The sequence below is a fragment of the Mastomys coucha genome, unplaced genomic scaffold (genome assembly GCF_008632895.1).
Source record: "Mastomys coucha isolate ucsf_1 unplaced genomic scaffold, UCSF_Mcou_1 pScaffold3, whole genome shotgun sequence".
Lineage (NCBI taxonomy): Eukaryota > Metazoa > Chordata > Mammalia > Rodentia > Muridae > Mastomys > Mastomys coucha.
The window spans coordinates 42,085,493-42,113,207 of NW_022196909.1; the positions used below are offsets into that span (position 1 = coordinate 42,085,493).

At 47.5% G+C, this 27,715-nt stretch overlaps 1 protein-coding gene across 5 annotated transcripts in view; it reads right to left on the reverse strand.

Moving 5' to 3' along the window:
• Adarb1 (adenosine deaminase RNA specific B1) overlaps positions 1–27,715 on the reverse strand; it is a 124,799-nt gene that overhangs the window by 88,282 nt on the left and 8,802 nt on the right. Inside the window, exon 1 of one of the 5 annotated variants that reach the window (XM_031346572.1) lies at positions 6,416–6,499. The exons of the other annotated variants lie outside the window; for them this stretch is intronic. The gene's annotated coding sequence lies outside the window, so the exon portion shown is untranslated. Of the gene's footprint in view, positions 1–6,415; positions 6,500–27,715 lie in introns of those variants that run through there. 5 annotated transcript variants of the gene reach the window in all.

A 27,715-nucleotide genomic window follows, 5' to 3' on the forward strand; every position in this document is an offset into this window, starting at 1 on the left:
AAAGCAGACAGAAGTTTCTGACGCAACATCTTTACTGTACTCAAATTCACCCATCTTTCATTTTGTTGAACCTAAATTGAATTACACGTTTGAAAAGGCTTTCTTTCCTATTTGCCCATGTTTTCATTTAACATTGCCTTCTTTCTTCCTTTCTTTCTTGATTTCTTTCTTTCTTTCTTTTGAAATACCTCACTCTCTGAACCACTCTGAGCTTCCTCTGGTATGCAGCATTATGAACTAAAGATGTGGTGGGTGGTTGTGTCAAGAGCATGAATTAAATCCATCCTTGGCCCAGCAAGGTGGGGTATTCCTTTATTGTCAGCTATATTCCCATCTGCATTTGAGCTTACGATGAATTTATTTAACTCACGTGTTAAGTAAACACACTCCACAACACTTCAGGCAGGCTTCTCTGAACAGAGCTACAGCTTGACGGATGTCGTTTTCCCCTTGGCACATCCATCAAGGGTTTACTAACACAATAGAGGACGGCTATGGTATCACCAGGACATTTATTCTAGAGAAACACTGTTGGAGATGCTACCTCATGCTGAGCTGGTAGGGCATGGATCGTGTGGGTGTCTACTCTACGACCGCTGCTGGCGTGCGCTGAGCTGGTAGGGCAGTCATCTATTCTGGGCTCCTCCTTGTCTCTAAGTCTGTTTACCTTTCTATTCAATTTTAGAATCAATTGCCTGCAACATCTATCCCCTTTCCTGAAAAACAAAAACAAACTATAAAAAAAAGACCCCAAACCCAAAAACAACATGACTCTTGGTAACTCAGTTGCTGCAGTGCTAACTTCGAATGACGGAAGCCCCGGCATCACATGGTGGTGAATGTCTATAATCCTGGCACTTTGGAGGCAGAAGCAAGACTACCAGTTCAAGGTCATCCTTGGACCAGTGTGAGACCTTATCACAAAAACAAACAAACAAAAAAACAACAAAAACCCACCAAGCACCTTCATTAAGATGGGCACATTTTGGGTCTGATTAATCTTGCTATGTGACGGTTTTTATTTGTAAGTTCTTAATATAAAAAAGTAAATTTTTTGTTTGGTTTGGTTTGAGACACAGTTTCTCTGTGTAGCCCTGGCAATCTCGGAACTTGCTTTGTAGACTGGGCTGGCCTCGAACTCAGAGGTTCACTTGCCTCTGCCTCCCAAGTGCTGGGATTAAAGGCGTGTGCTGCCGCTGCCTGGCAAAAGTATTTTTTTTTAAACACCAAATTAATTAGGTAATATTGACTGAGAATGAATATCCTGCTGATGCTGAAATGCTCTAAGCAGGAACAGGGCGGCCTCTCTGCCAACCCTTGCATCCTCTAAACCGTTTTTTTTGTTTCTAAGAGCTTTGCCTCTATTACTGGCTTTGTTGATGCAGTTGTCTCTTACACAACATCTCACAGCTGGCTCTTTTTGGCATGTATGAAAATATTATTGGTGTTTGAATATTAATTTTATACTCCTGCCTTGGGAAATCCTTTTATTATCTGAGTTATTTTTATCGTGGTTCCCTAGAGCCATCTGATACACAGCCACTGGCCAGGCTTGGGCCGGGAGAAGGGCAGGCCTCCAGAGAACAGGCCGGCTGTAGAGTTTTTGGATAGTATGCCAGCAGAGACACACTGCCTCTCTCTGTTCATCATTTACGTCTCCGTTTTCTCTTGACCTTGGCTCATCTCCCCTGGCCAGCAGGTATGTCAGGTCCTCTTTGTCATCACGAATGGCCTCTCCTATACCTGTGTACTTGGTGCAGCTGCCTCCTGCCTCCTGCTTCTCTACTTTTTGAGGGGTGGGGGTGGGGATAAGTACCTAAAAGAAGAAACGAATTACCAGCCCACAGCTTATCTTGCTTTCTGTCTCATAGTCCTTCATCTTTCTGCTTCTCAAGTATATTCCAGCACCTCTAGGGCTTCCCAGAGAAAAACAAAACTTCCACCTGGGCTGTGGGTGAAGCCCCACACCTTTAATCCCAGCACTCGGGAGGCCGAGGCGGGAGTATCTCTGAGTTTGAAGACAGCCGGGCTACAGCTCAACTTTCCACAGAGAAACTCTTGTCTCAAAAACAAACAAAAAACCCACTTTCATCTGATACATGTTAAAATTACTGGTGTTTGTGGGTCCTGAAAAAGATGGATATTTAAACTTCTGGATCTCTTTATTAGAATTTAAAATAAAGAAAGAAAACACATTTTTTCCTCGTCATTATTTCAGCACTCTTATCATTGCCCCCATCTTTTAGCTTCATTAGCACCCAGTCCCTTACACCTGTGCATGCCCCGGAAGGACTGATGTCTTTCACAATGGCACAAAACTTTGTGGATGGTAGGCCAAACTTGCTCAGAGTGGCTGAGAAGCTGCTCTTAACAACTTGTAGATTAGTCTCTAAGTCACTCATCATTAGAACAGTTGGAGGGCAGCAAGCGCACATGGGCCTACAACTCCCAGTGCCTTTCGGGTTTGTGAGTCATGAGCATGAGCCATCTGCGCAAGTATGGCAGCATTGGGTCTGTGTACTTCTCCCCGCCTCCTCTAAGTCAGTAACCCCTGCTGGACGTGAGAAACACAATAGACGGAGACGGACACACTTAGAACTGGAGGCGGCGGCAGACTACACGCACACTCACACAGTAGTCTAGGTTGTGGTGTTGAATACAACCTCTACCCAAGGGCAATACAGGGAGCTTTGTTAGGGATCATAAAAAGGCTTTAAACCCAGCAGGCAACACGGGCAAGCAGAGAAAGGAACCTATAAACCAACCCCCCCACCCATGGAATTTAATAAGCCTGTTCCAGGATACAATTGCAATAAAGAGAAAGAAAGGAATTAATACCGCTAGGGAAAAGAAAACGGCTTTGAAAGGTTTACTTTCTGATACTGATAACACCAATGAGTGAGAAGCAAACAGGTCTGACCCGTGAAATGACAGCTTCGCACAAGAGTGTCTCCAGCAGAGTGCTGCTGCTGGTCTCTGCAGTCACATCAGAGAGCAAGGCAACAGTATCACTAGCAAAGCAGACAGAGCGAGCGAAGAGCTGATCTCAGCTGAAATTCCTCAGCATGGGCATCCTGTAAAGAGACTCACACAGTAAGTTCACTCTCATAAAGGTTTCCTGGCACTTCTGCGGATAGGTGAATCACATTTCCAGTCCCCTGTCTGCCCGCAACCCCCAATCCATTTTCATACAGGAAGCCAGCTCTTGACGAGAGCTACATTGCAGAGAAATATACTAACATCTCACTCTTCCACATCTGCATTGCGACTTTGCATGGTTACAGTTACATCAAGTCAACCACACTACCACCATATTTTTAAAAGCCCAGTTAATTTTGAGCTTTTCTGAGTAACACAAAGAAATCACTCATTGTCTGGCTTTACCCCACGTAGGAGATGAATCACCCCCATGTCTGATATATACACACTGTAGACACCAACTGCCTGTTAATCACTCAGTAGCCATCTTGGTTACCAGGCAGCCTGTCACTGGGCCACAGCTGAAGTGATTCTTACTGACTAGCCGGATGTTACATCACTGCCCACATCCATCGCCTCACTCCATCTCACCAAGGAGGTTCTGCATCACCTCACACCACCATTACCAGAGAAGGTGCTATGGAGTAAGAGGTTCTAAGACAGCATGGTAGCTTTGATTGCAACGTAACTGTTCAATTTATTGTTGTTAATTTTGTACTGGGCCTGATTTAGTAATTAAACCTTCTCACAGATCCGTATGGTTAGGAGAAACAGTACCAACAAGGCTTGGCAGTCTCCACAGTTTCAGGCATCTCAACACATCCCCAATGGGTGAGGGGGATGTAGTCTATAAAAGAAATTTAATAGAGAGCACAGAGATACAATTTTAGAATGCTTTTATCTTTGCAGTGATCAAAATAACTCTGTGTTTCCCTGGGACTGGCTCTTATGGGTTGCCTCATTTAAATGCAATTAATTAATTGTGATATGAGAACTTCCTCGACCAGCAGAGGAGATGGAGCCAATCAGGAACAGATGAGGGAAACAGAGAAACCAGGTCTTTCATCTCTCACATTCTTGAAAGGCCAAGATGAAACTCAAGTTCCTCTAAGACATAATCCAAATAGGCAAACATTAAAACGCAAAGGATCAATGATACACCGAAGGCTACCAGGAAGGGCACTTCCAAAGAAATACTTCAGCTTTCCTCACCTCCATGCTAGCCCTGCTACAGGAAGCTTCCCCCACTCATCTCTAGAGGCTGTACTCAGAATCTGAGAACTTCATTTGGGGAAATTAGACTTTCTACTCGTGTCACGAAAGCTCAGACTCCCTGGCAGACAGCAGTCATCCAAAAACCCTGCTGGAGCATGTGGAGACAGTGCCTTGTATGAGCTCTTCGGAGAGACTAAAGGTAAACTCAGCAGGACAATAGGTAGTGTCTATAGCCCTGGTGTCTACCCATGAGATGCCAGACGAAGATCCTATCCCCAAAAGCTCCCCTTGCCACTCCTGATTAGTGTCCTTCACAGTGCCCCTGCAATACCTTGTGCAATGGCTAGTTTAAGTGTCAATCCAGGATCACCTAGGACAAGAGTCTCAATGAGCATTATTAGATCATGCTAGCCTGTGGGCATGTCTTGATTATGTTAGTTGATGAGGGAAGATACAGCCTAAAAGTGGGCAACACCATTCATTCTCTGAGTTTGGGTTCTAGACTGAGCTGGGTAGTAAACAGGCAGGCATGCATTCATTTTTTCTCTGCTCTTGGCTTTGAGGTGACATCTACTACAGGCTCCCACCGCCTTGGCTTTGAGGTGACATCTGCTACAGGCTCCCACCGCCTTGGCTTCCCTGCTGTGATGCACTGTAACCTAGGACTGTAGGTTCCATTAGTGTTGTCTGTATTTTACCACAGTAACAGAAAACGAAACTAGGACACTATGTCCCATTTTGTTACAGCAGACCCATCAACTTCGCTAGAGGTCACTATAAATACCTGAGGATCCTCTCCTTGTGGATTTTCTTGGGTTTCCTGGGCCCATTCCTCATTGCTGACCTCCAAGCTACAAACGGTCTATCTTGACTCTGATTCATGGTACCTCCACTTATGATTTGTTCCTGGAATAGAAGCCTATGCTAGGGTGGGAAGTCAGTTACCTGTACTTGGACAACTGTCTCCTCCACCACTGTCCCTACTCCTGTATAGGATTCCTATAAACCAATTCCAAAGCTCTAAGGCCCACATGGTCATGTTTAGTCACAGAAATGATACCCCTTCTATGGTGTCAATTTTCTATATTATTTACTTTGTGTCTCTGTGACCAAAACAAGGGAATAAAGATTTGATTTGGTTCACAGTTTCAGATTTCAGGAAGACATGGCAAAACTGTTCAGTCCTTTGTGATGAAAATATGAGGCAGAGGCCGTTCACAGTACAACGAAGCAAGGACTAAAGATAACTTTCAAAGAGCCACCATCAGTAACCAACTTCTACTGTTTAGGTCCCTCTCCTCAAAGCCTCCAGAATTTCCCAAAATGACATCATCGGCAGTAGACCAAGAGTTCAAAATGTAAATCTGCAGAGGACACTTCATAATCAAGCTACAGCTACCTCTCAAAGGCACCCATAAATAGTCACAGCTTTCCAAGGCTACCCAAGGTCATCCAATGCCATCTAAGGATACCCATACATAACTGCCCAATACCATCCAAGATACCCAAGGTCACTCAAGGCCATCCAAGGTCATTCAATGCCATCTAAGGATACCCATGCATGACTGCCCAATACCTTCCTGACTTCCAAGGTCATCAAGGCCATCCAAGGATGGCCAAGGCCAACGAAAACATCAACGTTGCTCAATACCACCCACGATTGTGGAGGGTTGTCCAAAGCCATCCAAAGGCAGCTGCCACAAAAAATACAAAAACTACGGGAAGCTCATGTGGAAGATGACAATAATGGTCCTGCCTGACAGAACTGTTCTCACTTTTGGAAAATTTATAAAATTGTACTCTCAGGAAGACTCTGCAAGCAAAGCCTCTGGGTTTTGTGTGAGAAGTTGTATTTTCTAGTTCATTAGGTGTGTTCATGTGCTATTTGAGAGTGTGCCATTCAGCATTCAAAAATCTAAAAATATACTGTTAAGAGCAACAAACCACAAAGAAAAATCAACAATACAGAAGTCAGGACAAGATAATCTTCATCTGGGGCAAAGGTATAAACACAAAAGAATAGCTAAGGAATTATTAAATTCTTAAATTAAATTCTTATCTTAAAATTCTTAAATTCTGTATCAGTAACAAGTAGATACCAATCAAAGTAAGGAAGATAATACTTACAATTCTGATTGGCAATTTAAAAAAAAAAAAACCAAAACAGCTCACTGCAGCAGAAACTCATATCTGACAAAAACATGCTTACCACTGTACTTACATCTATTCCCAGTGTGCAGTCAGCAAAAGTAAAGGCTGGCTGGCATCCCCGGTACTCAATCGGAATGCCTGTGCTTCTGACCATACAGAGGCCTACCTGGAAAACCGCATGCTCTGCCAGAAGAGAAGATGGAAATGTGAACCAGTCTCCAAAGGCAAAAGGAAGGCTGATGGCCAGAAAAAAGTATTCTCGAAATTCTAACTCAGGAAATAAGTTACCATGCCATTTCAAAAACATGGGAAGGAGTTTGAGTTGTGCCGTGGGTATACTATGGAGGTCAGCACCATGCTAAGGCTTTTAGTACAAAAGCTCTTCATATGCTCCCGGGGAAAGAGTTCAACAGGTCTTAGTTGGTTTCAAAGACTAGGTCCCGAGCATCTTCTGAGCACTCCCTTGAAGCTCATGGGGTTATAAAAGAAAGCTCTGATTGAAGGCTACAACTAGGCAACTACAAGGCCATAGAGCAGCAATGGAATCAGTATGTAGACGGGGCAAGATAGCTTAGGAGGTCCAGTGTAGGTAGGAGGAGGGCTCAAAGTGGGGAAGACCAGGCTCTCTCCCTTCACATAGATAGAGCCTGTATGTCCTGTCTGGGGCTGACCATAAACTGTACAGTTGCAAGTCCTCACTGGACAGGACCCAGAGAAGACTCCCAGTTCCCTGATTAGAATCTCCAAGCAGTGCCCATCCATATCAGCACCACAGAACAGAGCGTGGATTCTGCGACCAAGGCGTTCTGACTTGGTATTACTGATGCTGTTTGAACAGACCTGCTGTGAGCCTGGGGGTACCATGCCTAACCCCAAACTGACCCCTAGCAGCCCCTGATTAGCTGTGAAATCATGACCCAGCACTGGGCTCCATACCTGCAGCAGCTTTCGCCCTGCACCTAGTTCTCTCATACTGTCTGCTGTGCTGATTCTGAGGCTCATGCTTAACTAAGGCTCATAGCTTGGATAGGCCTAGCTTAGGGATGACATGCAAACAGCTGACAGTCCAAAGCCTACAGAAAAGATAAGGAAAAAAGATCTCACTAGAGGGGTTGGACCCTCCAAGAGAGAAGAGGACAGCCAGTGCCTTAGTTAGGGTTTCATGGTTGTGAAGGGACACCGTGACCAAGACAACTCTTACAAAGGAAAACATTTCATTGGGCCTGGCTTATAGTTTCAGAGGTTCAGTCCGTTGTCATCATGGGGGGAAGCACGGCAGTGTGCAGGCAGGCATGATGCAGGAGAAGGAGCTGAGAGTTCTGCATCTTGATCCTAACAGAAGAGGCTGGTCTTGGCAGGCAGGCAGGAAGAGGCTCTGATTCCACACTCAGGAGAACCTGAGCATAGGAGCCCCAAAGCCCACCTTTATAGTGACACATTTTCTCCAACAAGGACACACCTCCTCCAATAAAGCCACAACTCTTTTGGGCTTTTTCTTTGGTTTTTCAAGACAGGGTTTCTCTGTGTAGCCCTGGCTGTCCTGGAACTCACTCTGTAGATCAGGTTGGCCTCGAACTCAGAAATCCGCCTGCCTCTACCTCCCAAGTGCTGGGATTAAAGGTGTGCGCTACCACCATCCCCCAGCAAGCCACAACTCTTTTTTTTTTTTTTTTTGTTAAGTTATTTATTTATTATCTGTAAGTACATTGTAGCTGTCTTCAGACACTCCAGAAGAGGGAGTCAGATTTGTTATGGGTGGTTGTGAGCCACCATGTGGTTGCTGGGATTTGAACTCAGGACCTTTGGAAGAGCAGTCGGTGCACTTAACCGCTGAGCCATCTCTCCAGCCCAAGCCACAACTCTTAATAGTGTTGCTCCCTATGGCCAAGAATTCAAGCACATGAGTGTACGGGGACAAACCTATACCAACCAGCACAGGCAGCAGCACCCTGCTGAGGCAGAGCACTTGTTTAGGAACTTAGATGACGACAGCTCTACCTTGGGACTCAAGACCTGCCCTTTCCTTTTACCTTTCACTCTTTAAACTTTCAAGGTCACGAGATGACGAGTTGCTATTGCAACAGTAGTATCTTAGCAGAGAAGCAGCGGCAGTCTGGCATCCTCCTGGGTCCTCCTCATAGCCACTGTTAAAACAGAGTACTCTCAGGAACCAAGACTTTGGAGATTTTACTTGGGGACAAAACTTGACCCACTAACTGGCTCCACACTCTGGCCAGTCAGCAGGTCTATGAGGCATGCTCCAGCACTCCATTCAGCATGAGTCTGAAGTTAGCATTCCAACCTGTTCCCACGTGACCTTCTGGTGCTACCTTTAGCAGCTGTGTAGGCCGACTAGCTTTTACAAGTTAGAGGTAAACTTTTAAACGTGGCTTTTAAAATCTTTAGCAGTAAAGACAAAGAGGGCAAATCAAGTATTTAGAAAGAAAATACAGGCTAGAGAAACCACTCAGTGGATAAAAAGCTCTTAATTGATCTTAAAGAGGACTTGAGTTCAGTTCCCAGCAGCCATGTCAGACAGCTCATGACAGCCCATAATTCCAGCTTCAAGGGATAAATGCCCTCTTTTGGACTCTGTGGACACCTCTACTCTCATGTATATACCATAGACACAGACACAGACATAGACACACACACACACACACACACACACATTTTTTTATTCTTTTTTTTTTTTTTCTGAGACAGGGTTTCTCTGTGTAGCCCTGGCTGTCCTGGAACTCACTCTATAGACCAGGCTGGCCTTGAACTCAGAAATCTGTCTGCCTCTGCCTCCCAAGTGCTGGGATTAAAGGCGTGTGCCACCACGGCCTGCAAATTTTTTATTCTTAAAAAAAAAAAAAAGACTAGACGCTTATGTGTACTATGTTCACAAAAATTTTATATTTTTATGCATGCTCTTATCTTTGTAAATTCAGATTTAGACCGTTTTGTGTATAAATCCGTATCTCTAGACATGGCAAGGGACTAAGCCTCAAGAGGGTTATGGAAGGTAAGCGTGATGCAACAGCTTTCTGGAAGCCTTGGGTCCATACCCTGCAGAGATACGTGAGGATCTGTGGACTGTGACCAAGAGAGAGCAGGCAGGCAGGTCAGGAAGTACCTTCAGAAACAGCGAGGATGGTGGCTAATATGGATTACCAACTCGACAAGATGTAGAATCCCCTGAGGGACAAGCCTCCGGCTATGCTTGTGGTTGATTAGGTTAACTGGGATAAGAAGACCCAGCCTAAGTGTGGGTGGCACCATTCCCTGGGCTTTGGTCCTGGGCTGCAGAAAAAGGCAACCATGCCAAGCAGTGGGTATATACTGCTATTTCCTCGAAAAGAAAAGTTTTGCTTTTTATATTTTTTAATTTGTCAGACATAGTTGTGCACCTTTTAATCCCAGCACTTGGGAGGTAAAGGCAGGTGATCTCTGTAAATTTGAGGCCACCCTGATCTGCATAGCAAATCCCAAGCGAGCTAGGACACCAAGACTGCTTATTTGAGATTCTGTCTCAAAAGAAAAAGGGGGAAATTAAATTGATTTATTATTGTATATACACACACACACACACACACACACACACACACACACACACACGTGTGTGTGAGTTCACACATGCCATAGTGCTCATTGGAGTGCAGGGGACAACTTTTAAGAGTCAGCACTCCTTCTTCTGTAGGTACCAAGAATCGAACTCAGGCTGTCATTCATTCATTCATTTTTGAGACAGGCACTATCTATGTAGCCCTAGCTGTCCTGGAACTATCTGTGTAGATTAGGCTGGTCTTAAACTCTCAGAGATCCACCTGCCTCTGCCTCCTGAGTACTGGGATTAAAGGCCTATGCCACCACACCTGGCTCAGGTTGTCATTCTTACACAGGAGTGACATCATCAACCAGTTCTCTACTTAACCACAGATGCAGTGTGACCAGCTAACTCAAACTCCTGCCTCTATGACTTCTCCACCATGAGGAGCTGTATCCTCAGACTGTGAGTCAAAACCAAGTTGCGTTTGACAGTGTACCTTGTATACCTCTCTGTATAGACCTGGCTGTTCTGGAACTCACTCTGTAGACCAGGCTGGCCTCGAACTCAGAAATCCGCCTGCCTCTGTACCTTGTTGAAACACCAGGGAAAGTAGCCAATGCACCCCTAGGAATGCGAGGTGTGAAGTACACTTAGCATGGCGGAGGGTGTGTTGTTCAGTAACACGCTTAGACTTAGGTACCTTAACAGCTCTGCATCCAATGGAAACGACACGGTGTTTTTTAAAAAGACTCTCACTGCTCCTAAACTTTAAAAAAATAAATAAATAAAAACAAAAACCCCACTGAGGATCAGGGAAATGGCTCTGTGGGTAACATTGTTTACCCCTATGCCTAAACTCTGAGTTCAGTTCCAAGGACACGTATGGTGGAAAGAGAGAAGTGACTCCCTCAAGCTGTCCCCTGATTTCTAGACACAGACTCCCCATCCCCATCACTACCCGCTGCCACTCTGCACACACAAACACAAACTTTAAAAAGTTTTAAAGTGACTTTAGTAGGTTCACACTATGCATAGAAATACAACTAACTAACTTATTAGATTCAGTAAGACACTGCTGTTCACTGGAAACCACGAGTTTTCAGTTGCCAGCCCTGCACTTCTGGGGGGAGCAACGCTGAACCTACAATCACTCCTCAGTGGGAAGGCAGGAGCAAACATGTCGGTCGCCACCCACAATCGCCAGGGCTAGTCACCTAGCAGTTGGTGCTCGCCCCACCCCACCACAGGCTGGTAAAGCAGATATTATCTTCTTGGAAATATGCACCTTTGTCAAGGATATTTCTGCTCTACAGGGAACATGTAGTTGGCCCCAAAACCTCAAGTGCTAATTTGGGCAGTGTCAGTGAATGTCCAGAGAAGCTAGGCCAGCTGACCCAGCCTACACTGGTTAAAGCCTCTATCCTTGGGAGAGACTTGAACTGAGCATGAGACAGAAGACTGACAGATGGGACGTGCAACAAAGACCACCTTAAAACCTGCTTCTGGTTCCTCAGCACATCCTGAGCTCCAGACCTTCCCACAAACACACTGCCCAATAACTTAATCACCATAGAAATGAGGGATTAACATCTTGCTTTGCAAGTTGAGAAACTCAGGCCTGGCAGATTATGAATCACAGGAAGGCGAGGATTCTACCAAGCGGTCGGGTTCCAGGACCCAGGTGAATACTTCGTGCAGCCAAGAGCAGGATCCAAGCAGACGGGGAGAGCTGTGCGAAGAGGCCGCAGGCTGCAAGGGACATGGAGAGGGTAGTCTGAGCGACGGCTGGTAGATGAAAGCCAGGGCCAACGCATCTTGGAGCTAACGGAGGTTTTCTGTTCCTGAGGAACCAATATGTCTCTGAGGACTACAGGCATGGGGCTTGGTCAGTGACCTTTGACCACTGTGAGCAGGGTACCAACAGCATGGAAGAACTGTGGAGCTCAGTCAGGAGACTTCTGTGCAGGCAAAAGAGAGATGCGGATAGCCTGGCAAGCACGAAGCAGGTCGAGAGTCCTGGAAGAGTGGACTTCTGGGTTAGGAGGCTGCGGGGACAGTGGGCACACACGTGCAAGGGGCCTGATGATGAGAGGAATCAGGGGTTCTGGTATACGCACCAGATCTCTAGCAATCGAGTGGTTGGTGCTCGAAAGAGGAGGACTGGGAAATGAAGCACCAGTTGCAGATGTGACACACCTGGAAAACCAGGTGATTAGAGCTCCCAGGAAGCCACCAGGAGCTTGAGAAGGGAGAGCGGTAGTGACCAGCACAGCTCTGCCTCCAGTCATAGCACCGCCCAGCTGCCAAAGCAGAACCGTGGCCTTCTGAGTTGTTACTAAGGAGGCAAGGTCCCAGTGAGCCACACGACCTCACAGGCATATCTAAAGTCCGCACTAGCACCTACCCTTCTGTCATAGAAACCAGAGAAACTCCGCAGGTGGGGCCACAGTGACCTTTCCAAACTAAAGCTTTGAAATTTATCCCGCCCAGGAGAGAGAGGTTTCCCTCACCTCATACCATGTCACCTGAGTAGTTCTCAGGCTGGAGGATACAGTCCTCACGAGTCTGGCCCCTCCCGTCTTCGAGATGGTGACTTTAGTTCCCTTTAACTGAGAAGAACACGTGGCCCCTTCTCTGTAAGCGTTGAGGGTCAGTCCCTCAGCTCTTGCCTAGAGGGCAATGCTGAAAGCTCAGGGAACCCTCCCTCCGTTCTAGCTCACAGCAGAACATCCCACACAGAAACTAAACTTGAAGAGTGTGTGAAAGGAGGGGAAGACTCCTCCCAAGTCTCTAGGGGGCTCCCATCCCTTCTCTGAACCCTTCTGGATTTTCTTGGGTGCCATCACTCCTAAGGAGACTGGGGATAAAGAGCAGAGCAGCCCAGAGGCCTTTCCTCGCCTTTGGCTCCCCAACGCTTTTGCTTTCCGGATGAAATGACACTCTTCCTTCTGATCTGCTTCCTTACCATGCCACAGAAAGACAGCCATTACCAGAGCTGGCGATGAAAAATCACACTTGGATGCAGCAGTCGCGTCGGCAGTGTGGCCTCCCAGCCCGGCCCCAACATGCTCTCCTAATGGTAGTGGGACCCAGGGACTAAGCACGGAGATTTAGGAGACACCTAAAATGCATCCGCTGAGCATGCGTGGAGGGTGACAGGGGAAGAAGGCTGACAGCAGCCGTCTCGGAGAGCAGGCTTGGAGGCTGGGAGGGGTTCAGGATGGGAGCAGGAATACACAGAGAGAAAGGCACACAGAGGAGAGAAGCCAGGAGGCCACCGGGCCAGCACAGTCCCAAAGCAGGGCCAGTCTTGTCAAGTCCTACTGAGCCACTTTGGCTGATACGAACACTGGCTGGCAACCTTGACAAATGGCAGGTCGCTGAGGATTAGATGAGCCACTTCAGAGTCAGGGGGAGTCCAAAACCTGAGCCAACGAGGTATATACACCATTAGGAAGGCAGGAGAGCTGCTTCCCACCAGCTTGTGGGAATAGACGCTTGCCTCAGTGGAGGACAGGAAGCCTCTCTCTCTTGGGATGACCCTGGCCCGTTCCAAGGTCTTTACCCTTCCCCTTTTTTTCACAGTGGCTATCTTTCATCATATCGTCTGTGGGATGCATCTACACCACTAGCTGTCTCTGTAGCCGCAAGGACCAGCTTTCACTTGTTCTTTGCCCTGTTTGTCACAGGCATGCATGACTGTGGAAGAGGGCTAGAGGGGACAACCAGGAGAACTCAAAGCCTACAGAGCCCTCCCTGTGCATAAGGAGCCTAGGCAGCAGTGGCTTCCAGGGTTCCAGGCTACACCACACCAAGTCCTCATTCCTCTTTTGAAGAGCTCTCCTCCAGACCAGCAATGGAAGGGCCTCTTCTGCAGAGAGGCACACAAGATGGAAGAAATATGAGGCCTGACCAAAAGAAACAAACACAGATGTCAGGAATGCCCGTGCATATGCAACAACAGATTTCAGAAGGGCCAGAAATTTCTAACACCTGAACCTTTACCAAAACAGGACATGCCCACTTCCAGAAACATGGAGGCGGTACTGAAATACCTCTGCATCGACAAGGGCCAATGACCTGACCAGAGAGAGGACTCAGTACCCACCAATGCCTGTATCTGGTACTTTCCAGAATGAGATGGAGCTTTCAGGAAGCCTGCAGAGGGAACCATAAGCAGACCTGGGTGGTCGCACCTGATATGCCACCTGGATCTTCAAGGGTTCTCCTAACCTTGAGAGTTGACTGGAAATACAGAAGAAAGCCCAGAATGACATGCAATCTTCATAACACCTTGGTACACAGCAGCCAGGACCTGGCTCTCAGCCGAGGACAAATGACTAAGTGAAGCCCCAGGCAACATGGGCAGTGTTGGGGCTGCTTCCTTCCTCAGAGACTGCCTGCCTGGGAGCTGATTTTAGAGCCTTTGGTTTCCTGGTTTTCATTGTTCCAATTGTGTCAGCTTTGGGGTGTGATCTGAGACACCAACACTATTCTGATCCACTGGCGACTAACAGAGCACCCTACCAGCTGCAGAGGTGAAGCTTTCTTTGGCTTCAGAACACTAGGAGTGACAGCAATTTGGACATCTTTAGGATCTAGGCTCTATGTTCAAGAAAATAAGTGAAGAGGGCCCAGGGAGATGGCTCACGCAGTGAAGTGTTTGCCACGCCAGCAGGAGAACCTGAATTTAATCCCCATCAACCACAGGGGACTTGGGGGTGAGATGGGGGCTGTCCGTAATCCCAGTCCAGGGTGGGTGTGGAAACCTGTCTCCAACAAGCAAGCTCCAACTTCACTGAGATATATTGTTCAGAAAAATAAGATGGAAGGTCAGTGAGATGGCTCAGCAGGTGGGGGCACTTGCCCTGCAGAAAACCTGAGTCTGATCTCCAGAACTCCACAAAGTTGTTCTCTAACTTCCACATGCCTGCCATGGTACAGGTGCTCATGTACGTGTACACACACACACACACACACACACACACACACACACACAGAATGTAGTATGTATACCTCCTGTTTTACAGAAATGAAGGCTTTTTTATTAAAATGATTTCTTACATCATCCAGGTGAAGGGTCAGATTCAAGCGCAATGCTATAAATGCTCCAGTGACCATGCCCCTCATGTCAAGTGGGCTTTGGAACAGGCCTTAGTCTTAGGCACTGGTTTAACATTTAGGAAGCCGTGTTTTTCCTGTGTCATGTGCTATTGGCATTAGTCATAACCAGGTGACTTACAGGGGCAAACACAACATGTCCCTCTATAGTTATCTAACAACATAACAGAGGGGAGGCTTTATTTTAGACAAGAGCTCTTAAATTCTGATGTTTAAATGTAATGTTCAGGCCAGGCATAGTGGTATAGGCGGGTGATACCAGCATTTGCAAGACTAAAGCACAAAGATCAAGAGTTCAAGACCAGCCTGGGCTACAAAGCAAGGCACTATCTCAAGAGAAAGAAAAGAAGAGGAGAGGTAACTTATGGGAGAAAAGAGAAAAGATGGAGGGGGAGAAAGAGAGAGAGGAAGCCAGGGGAGGGGAGACTAGATGAAATAACAGTGCTCAACTGCCAGACTGAGACTTGGTCTCATAATTGTTACCTTTAAGGTCTAAATTCAAAGTTATAACTGTACTAAAAATAGAAAACTATTTATTCTCCCAAAACATTTTCTTATTTTTGTTGTTGTTGTTCATGTTTTGAATCCATCAAACCAACCAGTTATGACATTGTAAAAAGAATGAGAAAGATAAGTCACCACACAATTGAAAGGATGGCAGAACTGTCCACTCCAACACAGCACCAGGGACAATGCCATTGTAAGGCTCAAGGGAAAAGAATGAGGTTCAGTGGGATGTCAGCAAAGGCCTGTCACATCCCAGGCTTCCTACCATAGGCTGCACCCCAGGCCTCCTACCATAGGCTGCATCCCAGGCCTCCCTCCATAGGCTGCATCCCAGGCCTCCCTCCATAGGCTGCATCCCAGGCCTCCCTCCATAGGCTGCATCCCAGGCCTCCTACCATAGACTGCATCCCAGGCCTCTCTCCATAGACTGCATCCCAGGCCTCCTACCATAGACTGCATCCCAGGCCTCCTACCATAGGCTGCATCCCAGGCCTCCCTCCATAGACTGCACCCCAGGCCTCTCTCCATAGGCTGCATCCCAGGCCTCCCTCCATAGACTGCACCCCAGGCCTCCCTCTATAGGCTGCATCCCAGGCCTCCCTCCATAGGCTGCATCCCAGGCCTGCCTCTATAGGCTACATCCCAGGCCTTTCTCCATAGGCTGCATCCCAGGCCTCTCTCCATAGGCTGCATCCCAGGCCTTTCTCCATAGGCTGCATCCCAGACCTTTCTCCATAGGCTGCATCCCAAGCCTCCTATCATATGCTGCATTCCAGGCCTCCTACCATAGACTGCATCCCAGGCCCCCTACCACAGACTGCATCCCAGGCCTCCTACCATAGACTGCATCCCAGGCCTCCTACCATAGACTGCATCCCAGGCCTCCCTCCATAGGCTGCATCCCAGGCCTCCCTCCATAGGCTGCATCCCAGGCCTCCTACCATAGGCTGCATTCCAGGCCTCCTACCATAGGCTGCATTCCAGGCCTCCCTCCATGAGCTGCATCCCAGGCCTCCCTCCATAGGCTGCATCCCAGGCCTCCTACCATAGGCTGCATCCCAGGCCTCCCTCCATAGGCTACATCCCAGGCCTTTCTCCATAGGCTGCATCCCAGGCCTCTCTCCATAGGCTACATCCCAGGCCTTTCTCCATAGGCTGCATCCCAGGCCTCTCTCCATAGGATGCATTCCAGGCCTCCTACCATAGACTGCATCCCAGGCCTCCCTCCATAGGCTGCATCCCAGGCCTTTCTCCATAGGCTGCATCCCAGGCCTCTCTCCATAGGATGCATTCCAGGCCTCCTACCATAGACTGCATCCCAGGCCTCCTACCATAGACTGCATCCCAGGCCTCCTACCATAGACTGAATCCCAGGCCTCCTACCATAGACTGCATCCCAGGCCTCCCTCCATAGGCTGCATCCCAGGCCTCCCTCCATAGGCTGCATCCCAGGCCTCTCTCCATAGGCTGCACCCCAGGCCTCCTACCATAGACTGCATCCCAGGCCTCCCTCCATTGGTCATGGCAACTATAGGCCTTTCATATCATACTCTCTGCTCCTCGGAACCCGCCTTCAAGAAATCTGAGGAAGCTGATCTCTAGAGTCTTGTGAACTGTTCCAAATAAATAAAGTAGAACCGCTTTCTTATTAAAATAAAATAATGATGTTTAAACTAAAGACAAAATAATTTGCAAAGGATTAGAACAGCAGAAACCCAACCCAGTGTGCAGAATGACGAGCAGATGGGCCTCCGGGGTCCCCTGGCTTGCATCCAAATGCCCGGCTCAACACCATCCATGCACCATCTGGGTTCACCAGTGCCTCTTCCTCATGAAGCTCACCACCCAGGGTACCTACCTTCTTACCCACTGCTCAGGTCGGTACCCAGCATTCTGTACTGTGAATGTGTAGGTGACCCGGCTCCCAATCCTCATAGCCACCGTGCTGCCCAAAGGCACGTTAACCAGAGGAAACTCAGATCAGAGCCCGCATCACTTCCTGCCCTCTTTAAGAGTGACTGACACAGACCAGGCCCACGCCTGCTCACTCAGTGCTGACAGTCCATGCCATAATAGAACCGAATTTCCAATTATTATACGGTTACAGCCCTCTTGGCATTAACCTTTGCTAATGTAAAAGCACAGTTCAACCTCTTTGCCTTTTAATCTTAAGAATTTAGTAAAAGCAAAAACAATCGCACACACAGCTAGGCTGAATGTCAACTAACATCAAAGCAGGGAATTTCAAAACCCAACCAGTGGAAGAAATCAAGTTGACTTAAAATAATACCAGGGGCAAAAATGAGCGGAAGTCTACGTAAGGAAAAAATTGGCAGGGACAGTCAATAGATGTGGCATCCAAATGACAGATGCTTCATGAGGACAAGGCTGGCTGATGCCTGTATGTCTATGTCCTGCTATACATGCAGCATCCAAACTATATCATAACAGGCACACAGAAGGAATTTTTAAAAAGGCATGTTCAATGCCGGGCAGTGGTGACACATGCCTTTAATCTCAGCACTTGGGAGGCAGAAACAAGTGGATTTCTGAGTTCGAGGGTAGCCTGGTCTACAGAGTGAGTTCCAGGACAGCCAGGGCTACACAGAGAAACCCTGTCTCGAAAGACCAAAAAAAAAAAAAAAAAAAAAAAAAAAAAAAAAAAAAAGGCGTGTTCAATGACTGGGTAGACAAATGAAAGGAGAAAGGTCTAGTTTGTGCTAAAGGTGAGAAGTTGGGTAAATTTAAGACAATGGCACCCCTCCCATTTAAGCAGAGCTAATATCCCAAGCCCATGTTGTGCAGCCAATAAAACCAGTACCACAGTAGCTGTGGCCCAAGGCTCAGGACACAAGAACTATTTAAAGATAAACATGGGAGGGATCTGAGCCAAGGGTGAGGACACCATGATGGCACCAGGCAGCAGCGGTCACCTGGAGAGGTAGAAGTGCTGACTGGCTATCACAGGCTATTTCTGGGGAAAGCCACATGAGAACACTGACAGGAAAGCTATCACCTGCTTCGCAACAGTCCCACACTTCCAGCAATTCTGCCCAACCAGCTGAAATAAGAATACAGAACAGCAAAACTGGCAAATGCTCCAACCAGGCCTTTTCACCTGCCTTGATAGGCAGCTGATAAACAGTCACACCACTGGGAATACTGTGCAGTCCGTAAACCACATCTCAAAGATCAGGAAAAGCTCAGGGGCTGGAAGTGGGAAGAGTTTCCTCTGGAAGAAGGTACTAAACAGAAGGTGTGAGTTTGTAGTGTGTGAGAAGCAGGTTTTCCTCAGAATGTCAGGAAGCTAATCACAAACTTTTCTGAAGAGAGGTTGCAGAGGGGACTGTGACCGTCTCAGAAGATGCAGAGGACGCAGACAGTAAGTCCTACGGCTGCTCTTGACAAAGATGACTCTCAAAAGCCCTCAGGAAACTGGGGAAGAGAGCGGCTTGCCACAGATAACATCGACAGAACAGCTCCAATGATCCCCCACTTAACGGCAGCACGAGGGGACTTGGGTCAAAGAAGCAGCCCGCTCATCACCACGGCCATCTATGCAGTACAAGCCACAGGGTATCCAAGACTCTAGACACTGATGCGGCAACTAAGCATTAGACAGTACGATGCCGTAAGTAGCCCATGTGCTCACAATACGATCCTCTGCGTAGACACCATGAGACATCATTGCAAGCTGTAGCTATAATCACAAAAAAAAATCCACACAGTAACAAGCCATGGAGGATAAATGAAACGTCTACTGTGTTGATGCTTGCCCTGGGGGCACGGGGCAGACCACTCAAAAAAAGAGGCCAACCCTGGGTGCAGGGGAAATGCCTTCTTCCCCCTTGCCCTTGGCCACCCGAGGCAGTCAAGAGTGCTGACATGGGGGTCATGAGAGAGGATGAGCTGGCCCTGCTCCCTCACTGGCCTGAAGCCCTTGGGAGAGCAGGCCCTGCCCCTTGCCTGGGCAGCACAGTAGAGCTGGCCCTGGTGGGAGGTGCTGCAGGTGAGCCAGCCCTGAGGGCGTGAGAGACTCGGGAGAGCCGGTCCCCATCATTCATCTGCTGCGAGGTAGAGAGGGTGAAAGGGTGATGCCCGCCCCCAACCTCACCCCTTGCTACCTGCCCTAGTTGGGAGGGCTGGCCCCAAAGCCATGAAGTCATGAGAGATGGAGAACCAGAGAGCTAACCCTGCCTCTCGTCAGCTGTAGTACTCAGGGGGATGGGCTCTCTACCTCACTGGGCAACACCGAGGAGCTAGCCCTGGTGGCTAAAGAATGGGTGAGCCACCTCAAAATCTACATCATCTGTGAACTGTTGGAGCGAGTGAAAGGGCCCGTCCTGCCCTTTCATCCAAAGCTGCAGGATCTTCATGACACAGGGCCACAACAGGATAACCGTGAGGAGTCCTGGTGAGGACCCAATACTGATGGGGCCATGGAAGCCAGAGACCTTGAACCAAACCAATGACTCATTGCAGTGAAGATGTGCAGACAGTAGGGTGACACTGTGACACACTTCAGCTTCCACAGAAGATGTTTCCTAGGCTTTGTTTCTTTTAGTGTGTGTGTGTGTGTGTGTGTGTGTGTGTGTGTGTGTGTGTTTGGGGGGGGAGAGGTTGTCAGGGCGGAGGGCATATACAACGGGACAGGGAGATGAGTGGAACTGGGGTGCATGACATGAAACTCCCCCCCAAAAAAAATCAATAAAAAGTTGTGGGGTTTTTTTGGTTTTGTTTTTTGTTTTTTTAAAATGGAGGCTGGGGCTGGCGAGATGGCTCAGTGGTTAAGAGCACCGACTGCTCTTCCGAAGGTCCTAAGTTCGGATCCCAGCAACCACATGGTGGCTCACAACCACCCGTAATGAGATCTGATGCCCTCTTCTGAAGACAGCTACAGTGAATTACGCAGGAGCCAGTAGGGGCCAGAAGGAGCAGGCCCGGAGCAAGCGGGGCCGGAGCAAGTGGGGCCAGTAGAAGTCCTGAGTTCAATTCCCAGCAGCCACAAACATAATGGCTCATGGCCACCTGTACAGCTACAGTGTACTCATACACATAAAATAAAATAAATCTTTAAAAAAAAAAATGGAGGCCAACATATTAGGCAGACCTCAAGCCACAAAAAAATTAATTTCATATGAATCAGCTAAATGTAAAAGGTAAGACAACTACTAGAAGAGAATGAATAAGAGTCCAGAGAAAATGCTCTTAGATGAGATTTGAAGACATAAAGGAAACAATGGACACATTTAACTATGTAAAAATCTTTTTGGATAAATAAGGAAAGAAGGAAGAAAGGGAGGGAGGGAGGGAGGAAGGGGGGGAGGAGAAAACCAAAGCCAAAGATTAAGGAAGGTAGGAAGCTAATGCAGGAAATATTCATTCCACCCTAGGATGCAAATACCCAATAGCACATCTAGTGCTTGGATCACAGCTGGCGGCTGGAGAGAAGTCCTGCCCCTGAGAACCAGTGCCGACCCTTACGTGGAGGGACATCTGCAAAGTGCTGCACACTGCAGTGAGAGAGGCAACCGGTATTCCCAGGAGGAATGAGTATCTTATGGAAGTCCACTGGAGCCCCTCTGGGCAGCAGAGGAAGACGCACTGGGTAAGGAGGCAGAGGCTGGTCTCTCCTCCTGCACGCGTTGTTCCAGGGGTGCTCTCCCCACGCTTTCTTTCTAAACTTTTTATTTTGAAATTTTAGATTTATAGGAAGATTGAAGACAAATGTACAAAGAGTTCATATGCCCTTTACCTCACCTTCCTCTAAAGCCTGAGCATAGGTTTGTGAGCTGTACTGTCAGCCTGGGATATGTCAAACTCTAGTGTGGTGCCATGCGCTTCACCGTGGGCTTTACTGACACACCGCAGCTTCCCACTTACCCTCGCCTTTCCGGACTCCCACCCAGCACTGCACCTTGTATCTCATTACTGCGGCTCCTCTGTGCCCTCAAGGCAAAGCCAGACCACACCCCTCCTTGGCTCCTAAAGTGGACACTTTGTAAGAACACAGCCTGAGCACTGACAGGTGACCCAGATGGATCAGTCCCAGTCCCCTCTTATTAGATAGTGAGCCTGTTTGTGCAGGGACACCAGAGGACTACACGAGGTCGGCAGGCTCACTGCAGGGGCACACTATCTGTTGCCTTTCTCCACTCTAAAGTTACTATTTTTCCCTTTTTAATAAATAAACAACTTGGGGTAAGGATGCTCTGTTACAAGGCAAATATCCCTTTTCTCTTCAACTTTTACCCACTATTCTTAGCACCGACCTCTGGAGCCCCTGTCCTGGAACTACGGGTGTTTGCCTACTGGGGCCTCTAGGCCCTCGTTCCTTCCACAGTGCCTGGCATTCTTCTATGAGGAAGAGTGGTCTGCTCTCCCATTTTTACATGCTCATCTGGCCAGCTGTTAATAGCAGTGGAGAGTGACCTGCACTTTATGCTGTCAGCTAATCAACTCTCATTCCCTTCCTGGGTTAAAGAGGGGCTCCTCTGGGTCACCTCCTGGGCCTTTCCTCTCTTCCTGGCACCAACAGACATCTTCTGCAAGCAACAGTACAGGGTGTGTGGCACACTCCCTGGTACTGGGAGCCACTGCTTCTGCACCCTCTCAGAGGATCTAGGTGAGATCACACACATCTGCATTGCCCTGTACCATTAAGGACTATCCAACTCCAATGACAACCCACCTCAGCCCTTCCAGTCCTCATCTGAAACCTGAAGCAAGGGGAGTCCACTATGATCTGCCCATGTCTGACATCATATACACATAGTACAGCCTCGCACAGCCCTTGACCCTTGAGAAACAAATCTATCAGGATAGAATAGCATTTCATTTGGTTCTTCTAGCTTTGCCCGTAAAGAATCCAGTCAATACACTGTCTTCCCTCAGTTTTCTCTAGTTGGGTCTCTACTTGTATTCCATATAGGGTTGCCATGTATCCTAACTGTCTACTCCATTCTGAGTACATGAAGTACCTGCGCCTTCAAGGGCCAGGCTGCGCCAAAGGCAGGCTGCAGCGGTGCCACGACCCCATCCCTTTTCCCTATCATGTCTACACCCTGCTGTGACCATGCTCCTCCCTCCCCACTTCTTGAATAAGCATCTAGCCAGCCTGTGTTCCTGCACGCAGGAGGCATGTCCTGGAAGTTGCTGCAAGACGCTCGGTCCACAGAGATGGCCCTGTTCTTCAAGCTTCTCATGCGTCTGAGTATCGAGCTCATGCCTCACATTTTCACGTATTGGACATGTGTCTGGAGGGAGATTCCTAGAAGTGAAGCTAGGTCGAAGGGGAGCATCTATGTGGTTTTACAGGTTGAATGTGAGTTTTATTTAGTGGGTTCCATGGATCAACCAGTACAGTTGATTTTCTCTTCTGATGAGTGAGGAAAACACACACACACACACATACACACAACTACTGCTAAGAATGTGACATAAGACTGCCATTTTAAGAAACCTACATAGCTTCTGTTCAACATTATGGTCAAGATAATTCATGCTGGAAACCACCAAGGTACAGAGTTCAGAGAAATCCTCAATAGAGAGCAATGGAAAACCAATCCACTGGGCAGGAATAGAGAAGCAGGACCACACAAAGCCATTTTATTACTGTTTGAAGGAGCACCATTTGCAATAATCATAAAGCAGGAAACAGTCTAAAGCTCATGCCTGGTAAGGGATAGCCAGCATGTGTTACATCCACACTACAAAAGGGCAGGGGTCTAAAGCTCATGCCTGGTAAGGGATAACCAGGATGTGTCACGTCCACACTACAAAAGGGCAGCCCCTGCAGGCCTGCCGGGTGGGTGAACCTTAGAAGCATGTGAGTGAACTTACACTCTCCACAGAAGTCTACCGAGGACCTGCTTCACGAAGATGCCTTAGGGTTGGTGGAAGGAACTCTGGAGACTGCATGCAGACGGCCTACGGCAGGAGCTGCACTGGAATCAGACATGGGAAACACTCCAGGCGCCGGAATGCACCAAAACTGGACCATGGGAACATCGCTACAAGCCAGACCTGCAAGAAAATCTCTTAACTGAAACAAGCTATTTCATTTTCTGCCTCATCTTCCCAGAGCGCTCTGAAAATTAACCTTCAGACAATTTGATCCTGTTTGTGTTATGTATTGCTTCTTTCAGCAGTCAATAAGATGGAGAAAATTCCTGGATCAATTCTTGGATGGACAAGACATGGGGCTGACCTTATGTCTGCACGGCGCTGCTCTGTCCTGTTTTCAGGAAACACAGCTAGCACAGTCGGGTGAATTTCCACGCTCAAAATTGCTGCAAAGAAAATAAGACACACACACACACATACACACACACACACACACACACACACACACACACACACACACCCTTTGCTCCAACCAGAGTCTTCAGGAATAAACAAACCTAAGCCCACTATGGGTGTGCCCTTCACACCCATCCCATGTGTGTCTACAGCTCATCAACACAGGGAGAACTTCAGGCAAGCAGACTGGGAACTTCATTCGAGGCATGCACAAGAGGCACTGCCCTGCAGGTTTCACAGCACCAGCTTTCTCTGTGGAAATATACTCATTTTCCTTATAGAGTTTCACTAGAGGGATGAAATTAAAGAACAGAGCGTGTTTCTGTGAAATGATCCAACATGCCACTCAAGCATCTGCATGTGGGCGAGAACCATCTACTATGAGGTACCAAGAAATACGGAAGGGAAAAAATCCCCGGAGCAGAAGTCAATGTCTCTGCTCCCAGTCGCTCTATGGCATAAGTGCCAAAGGACAGCTGGTTAGCAGAATCCAGACAGAGGTTTTCCTCGGAGCCCTTCCAAAAGCCAGCAGAGATGTTATGCAAGCCAATTTTTTCACAGAGTTTCAGCAATGGTGAAATCTAGGTTGAACTCTGTGATCTCAAGCATAGCTCTGACACCCTTATGACTCATTCCTCTCAATTCCACGTCTTAGGGAACAAAAATGCAGCTTCATCTCCCCAGACCAGCTTCTAACTGCACCAGTTACCTACCACTGACTATTAATGCCACTACCTTCTTGGAACTGGGAGTTCAAACAACAACGACCATTTACTGCATGCAATTCTGTAAAAGTTTAGATAGTGTTTTAATGAAAATAAATTTTCAATGTATTATGGAAGAATAAATAATTCCCTGGGGGTATTCTACAAAAGAACACTATGTTACACAGAAAAAAAAAATTAATAAACCCAAGTACAAAATGATAAATTCAGTTCCAGAATAACAATTTAGCTCTATTGTTATTTTGGGTGGATATTTCCCCAGAAAGAAATCAATCTGTATTCATGGACACTAAGAAACATGCACTTGATGAAACTTAATTTTCCTCCCATCTAGTGTGGACATGAACAATCAAGTCACTGCACCTTGAACTGTGGCCCAAGTACCTGACTCTCTTTACCTTCATACAGATAGGTCTCAGGCCATGTGTACTCAGACCTAGAACATGTGTAGATTCACACTAAGGCTTTCTCCCATTCTTGTGTGAGGTGTGTGTTTGGGGGAGAGGGGTGGTCATGTCAGGGGCCACCCAGGTAGTGTGTGCCCTCTGTCTGACGCAGCAGAGAGAATTCTACCTGTTCTTGTGCAGCCAGGATCATAGAGGTGACAGGCTCTGCCAATTCAGCACCCACCACCAGATTCCACCTCAGGAGAAAAAAAAAAGTCTGAGGAAGAAGATGCCTGGTACGGAGAAAAATAAACAAAGCATAAGAGGCAGCAGATTGGAAGAGCTCTGAAGTCAGGCTCCCAACACCCTCAAAGAAATCCCTCTTCTCAACAGAATCGACTTTCCTAAGGTAGGCTAGCCATCATGAGGTCAGTGTACTTGGGTTGTACTTTTTAACAACAACAACAACAGTCTGTATTTATGTGCACTGCCCACGAGCAAAAGCACAGGGAACCTGTGTGGCTTTCTGATTTTGTTTTCTAGCCCAATTGGTAAATAATGTTAGAAAAGGGGACAATTAAATCTTAGTTGATTATCTTGATGAACTCCAAACTCACAGAACTGCTAAGTTCAAGACAACAAACAATCTAATAATCTAATAATAAACAATCTAATAATCCCTTTGTACCAAATGAGATGCAAAAGGATTGACCAAGTCTGGCTCTCTGAGGTCAAGCTCCTATTTCCACACAACACCAGAGTCCCTTATTTCACCTCCTTCAATCCTCCCAACCCTGCTCAACTCCTCAGATCCCTCTTGGAACACTATACCCTTTTACGAGTCATTGACCCAGTGGAATACCTGCATGCCCTATATGAACCTTAGAGGCCGGGGTGTGAGGGTCATGGTGTATGCTGTTAACTTAACTACACTTGCACAGGACTTCTGCAATGGACAGTGCCCCAGAACTCTGAGAGAGCACTTTCACTCTTTCTTACATGGGTCCTTAACGGGAATGAGCCTTGGAAGCTACCACTTCAACATCTCCATTTCACATTCAAGGAAGCTGGGGCAGACTCAGAACCAAGCTTGGATTATTCCCGACAAGTCCCTAAATTCGGGAGCACTCTCCTGCTTGGTTCTCCACCAAGCAGCGGATAAGCTACACTGTCTCCAATTTTAATTCCTGTAAGCCTGCACAGTTGAATCACATAGATTTCTCATTTCTGTCTGGCTGCTTTTTTCTAAAACCTCCCGGAGCATCTGACTTTCAATGCTGCTATCACTTAAGGGGATGCATCTCAACCACATGCCGCCCAACAGTGTAAGATGATGTTGTTGAGGCACAACTTTTTTTTTTCCTTCAGGATGTGAGCACCCTGTTTTCAACAGATTAATTTACTATACTGTACTTTGTGATTTTCTAACAATTTTGAGTGTTTTGTAAATGTTTCTATTCTACAAAGAAAAGCAAGGAAGTCTGGAGATAACACAGGCATATGGGTATAAATATATGACTGATTCAGCAAGTACAGTAGGGTGGGGGGGGGGGCAGTGCGTAAGGCAGGAAAGCATACGTTTGCAGAGGCAGACAACTTCCTCAATCCAGGCTCTATCGCTTACCACCTACGGAAAGAATAAGAAAGTCACTGCCCTAGTCGGCAAGGATTTAAAAGTACCTGCCATCTGCCAGCCATTGCTCTGGGCCTCAGGGTAGTTGCAGCAATAGTCCTGCCTTCTCAGGGTCTCTGTTTCTGCCAGGCAAGTTGTATGTGAATGAAGTTAGGGGGAGAGGCAGATGATGATGATAATCAGAGGGGTGACAGAGCATGCACATAGGAATGTGTGCAAAAAGATGAGACAGGAGACTAGAGGCTAAGGGCAGCCTGGGGGTAGGAGACAGAGAGATCGCTGGGAACACCTGAGATGGAACAGGTGCAGGGTTCCAAGCAGGAGAGTGACATGATGTACCTTGTATTAAGAGGTCAGGCTTGGCTGCTAGTCAAGAACAAACGGAAAGGACACATAGTGGAAAAAGGGAGACTGGGCAGGCAGCCACTCGGGTAAGCCCTTCGAGCAAGTTCCCAGCAATGAGAAGGGGTGGGTGGTGGCAGTCCCACAGAACTGTGTCCTCCAGAGATCAGCATGAGGATCTGACGAGACTGACCACGTGTGACACACAGGAGCTTAGTAACTGTGAGCTACCATCCAGCTTTCCCAGCATGTCTCTGAGCCTCTCTTTCAGGGATGACCTGAAAAATACCAGCCATGGGATCTCCTACGAGGGTCTGTGGTACGGTGCATGAGCCAGGGGTGATGACCTGACCTCCTTGAACAGCACCAGCTCTGCCAGTTCAAAGCCTGAAAACTCTGCGACTTACAGACAGCATGTGATATTTCACTTTGTTTTTGTTTGTTTGAGTCAGGGTCTCTCTGTGTAGCCCTGAGCATCCTGGGACACCATCTGCAGACCAGGCTGGCCTTCAACTCACAGAAAACCACCTGCCTCTGCTTCCCGAGCACTGGGATTAAAGGTGTATGCCTCCACCACCACCAGGCATGTGATGATATATTTCAAAGACTACTTAAGTAGAAACAAATGCTATACACGATATACTAGTGGGTGATCTGCTGCAAAATGTCCATCACTGAAGATTCCCAGACTCTTCTGGCCCTTAGCATTGCCACTCAGAGTTACACGAGCTTCTTAACCTCTGTTTGTGTTTTTTCTCTCTCTCTGTCTCTGTCTGTCTGTCTCTCTCAAATACACACACATATAAATGAAAATAAATAA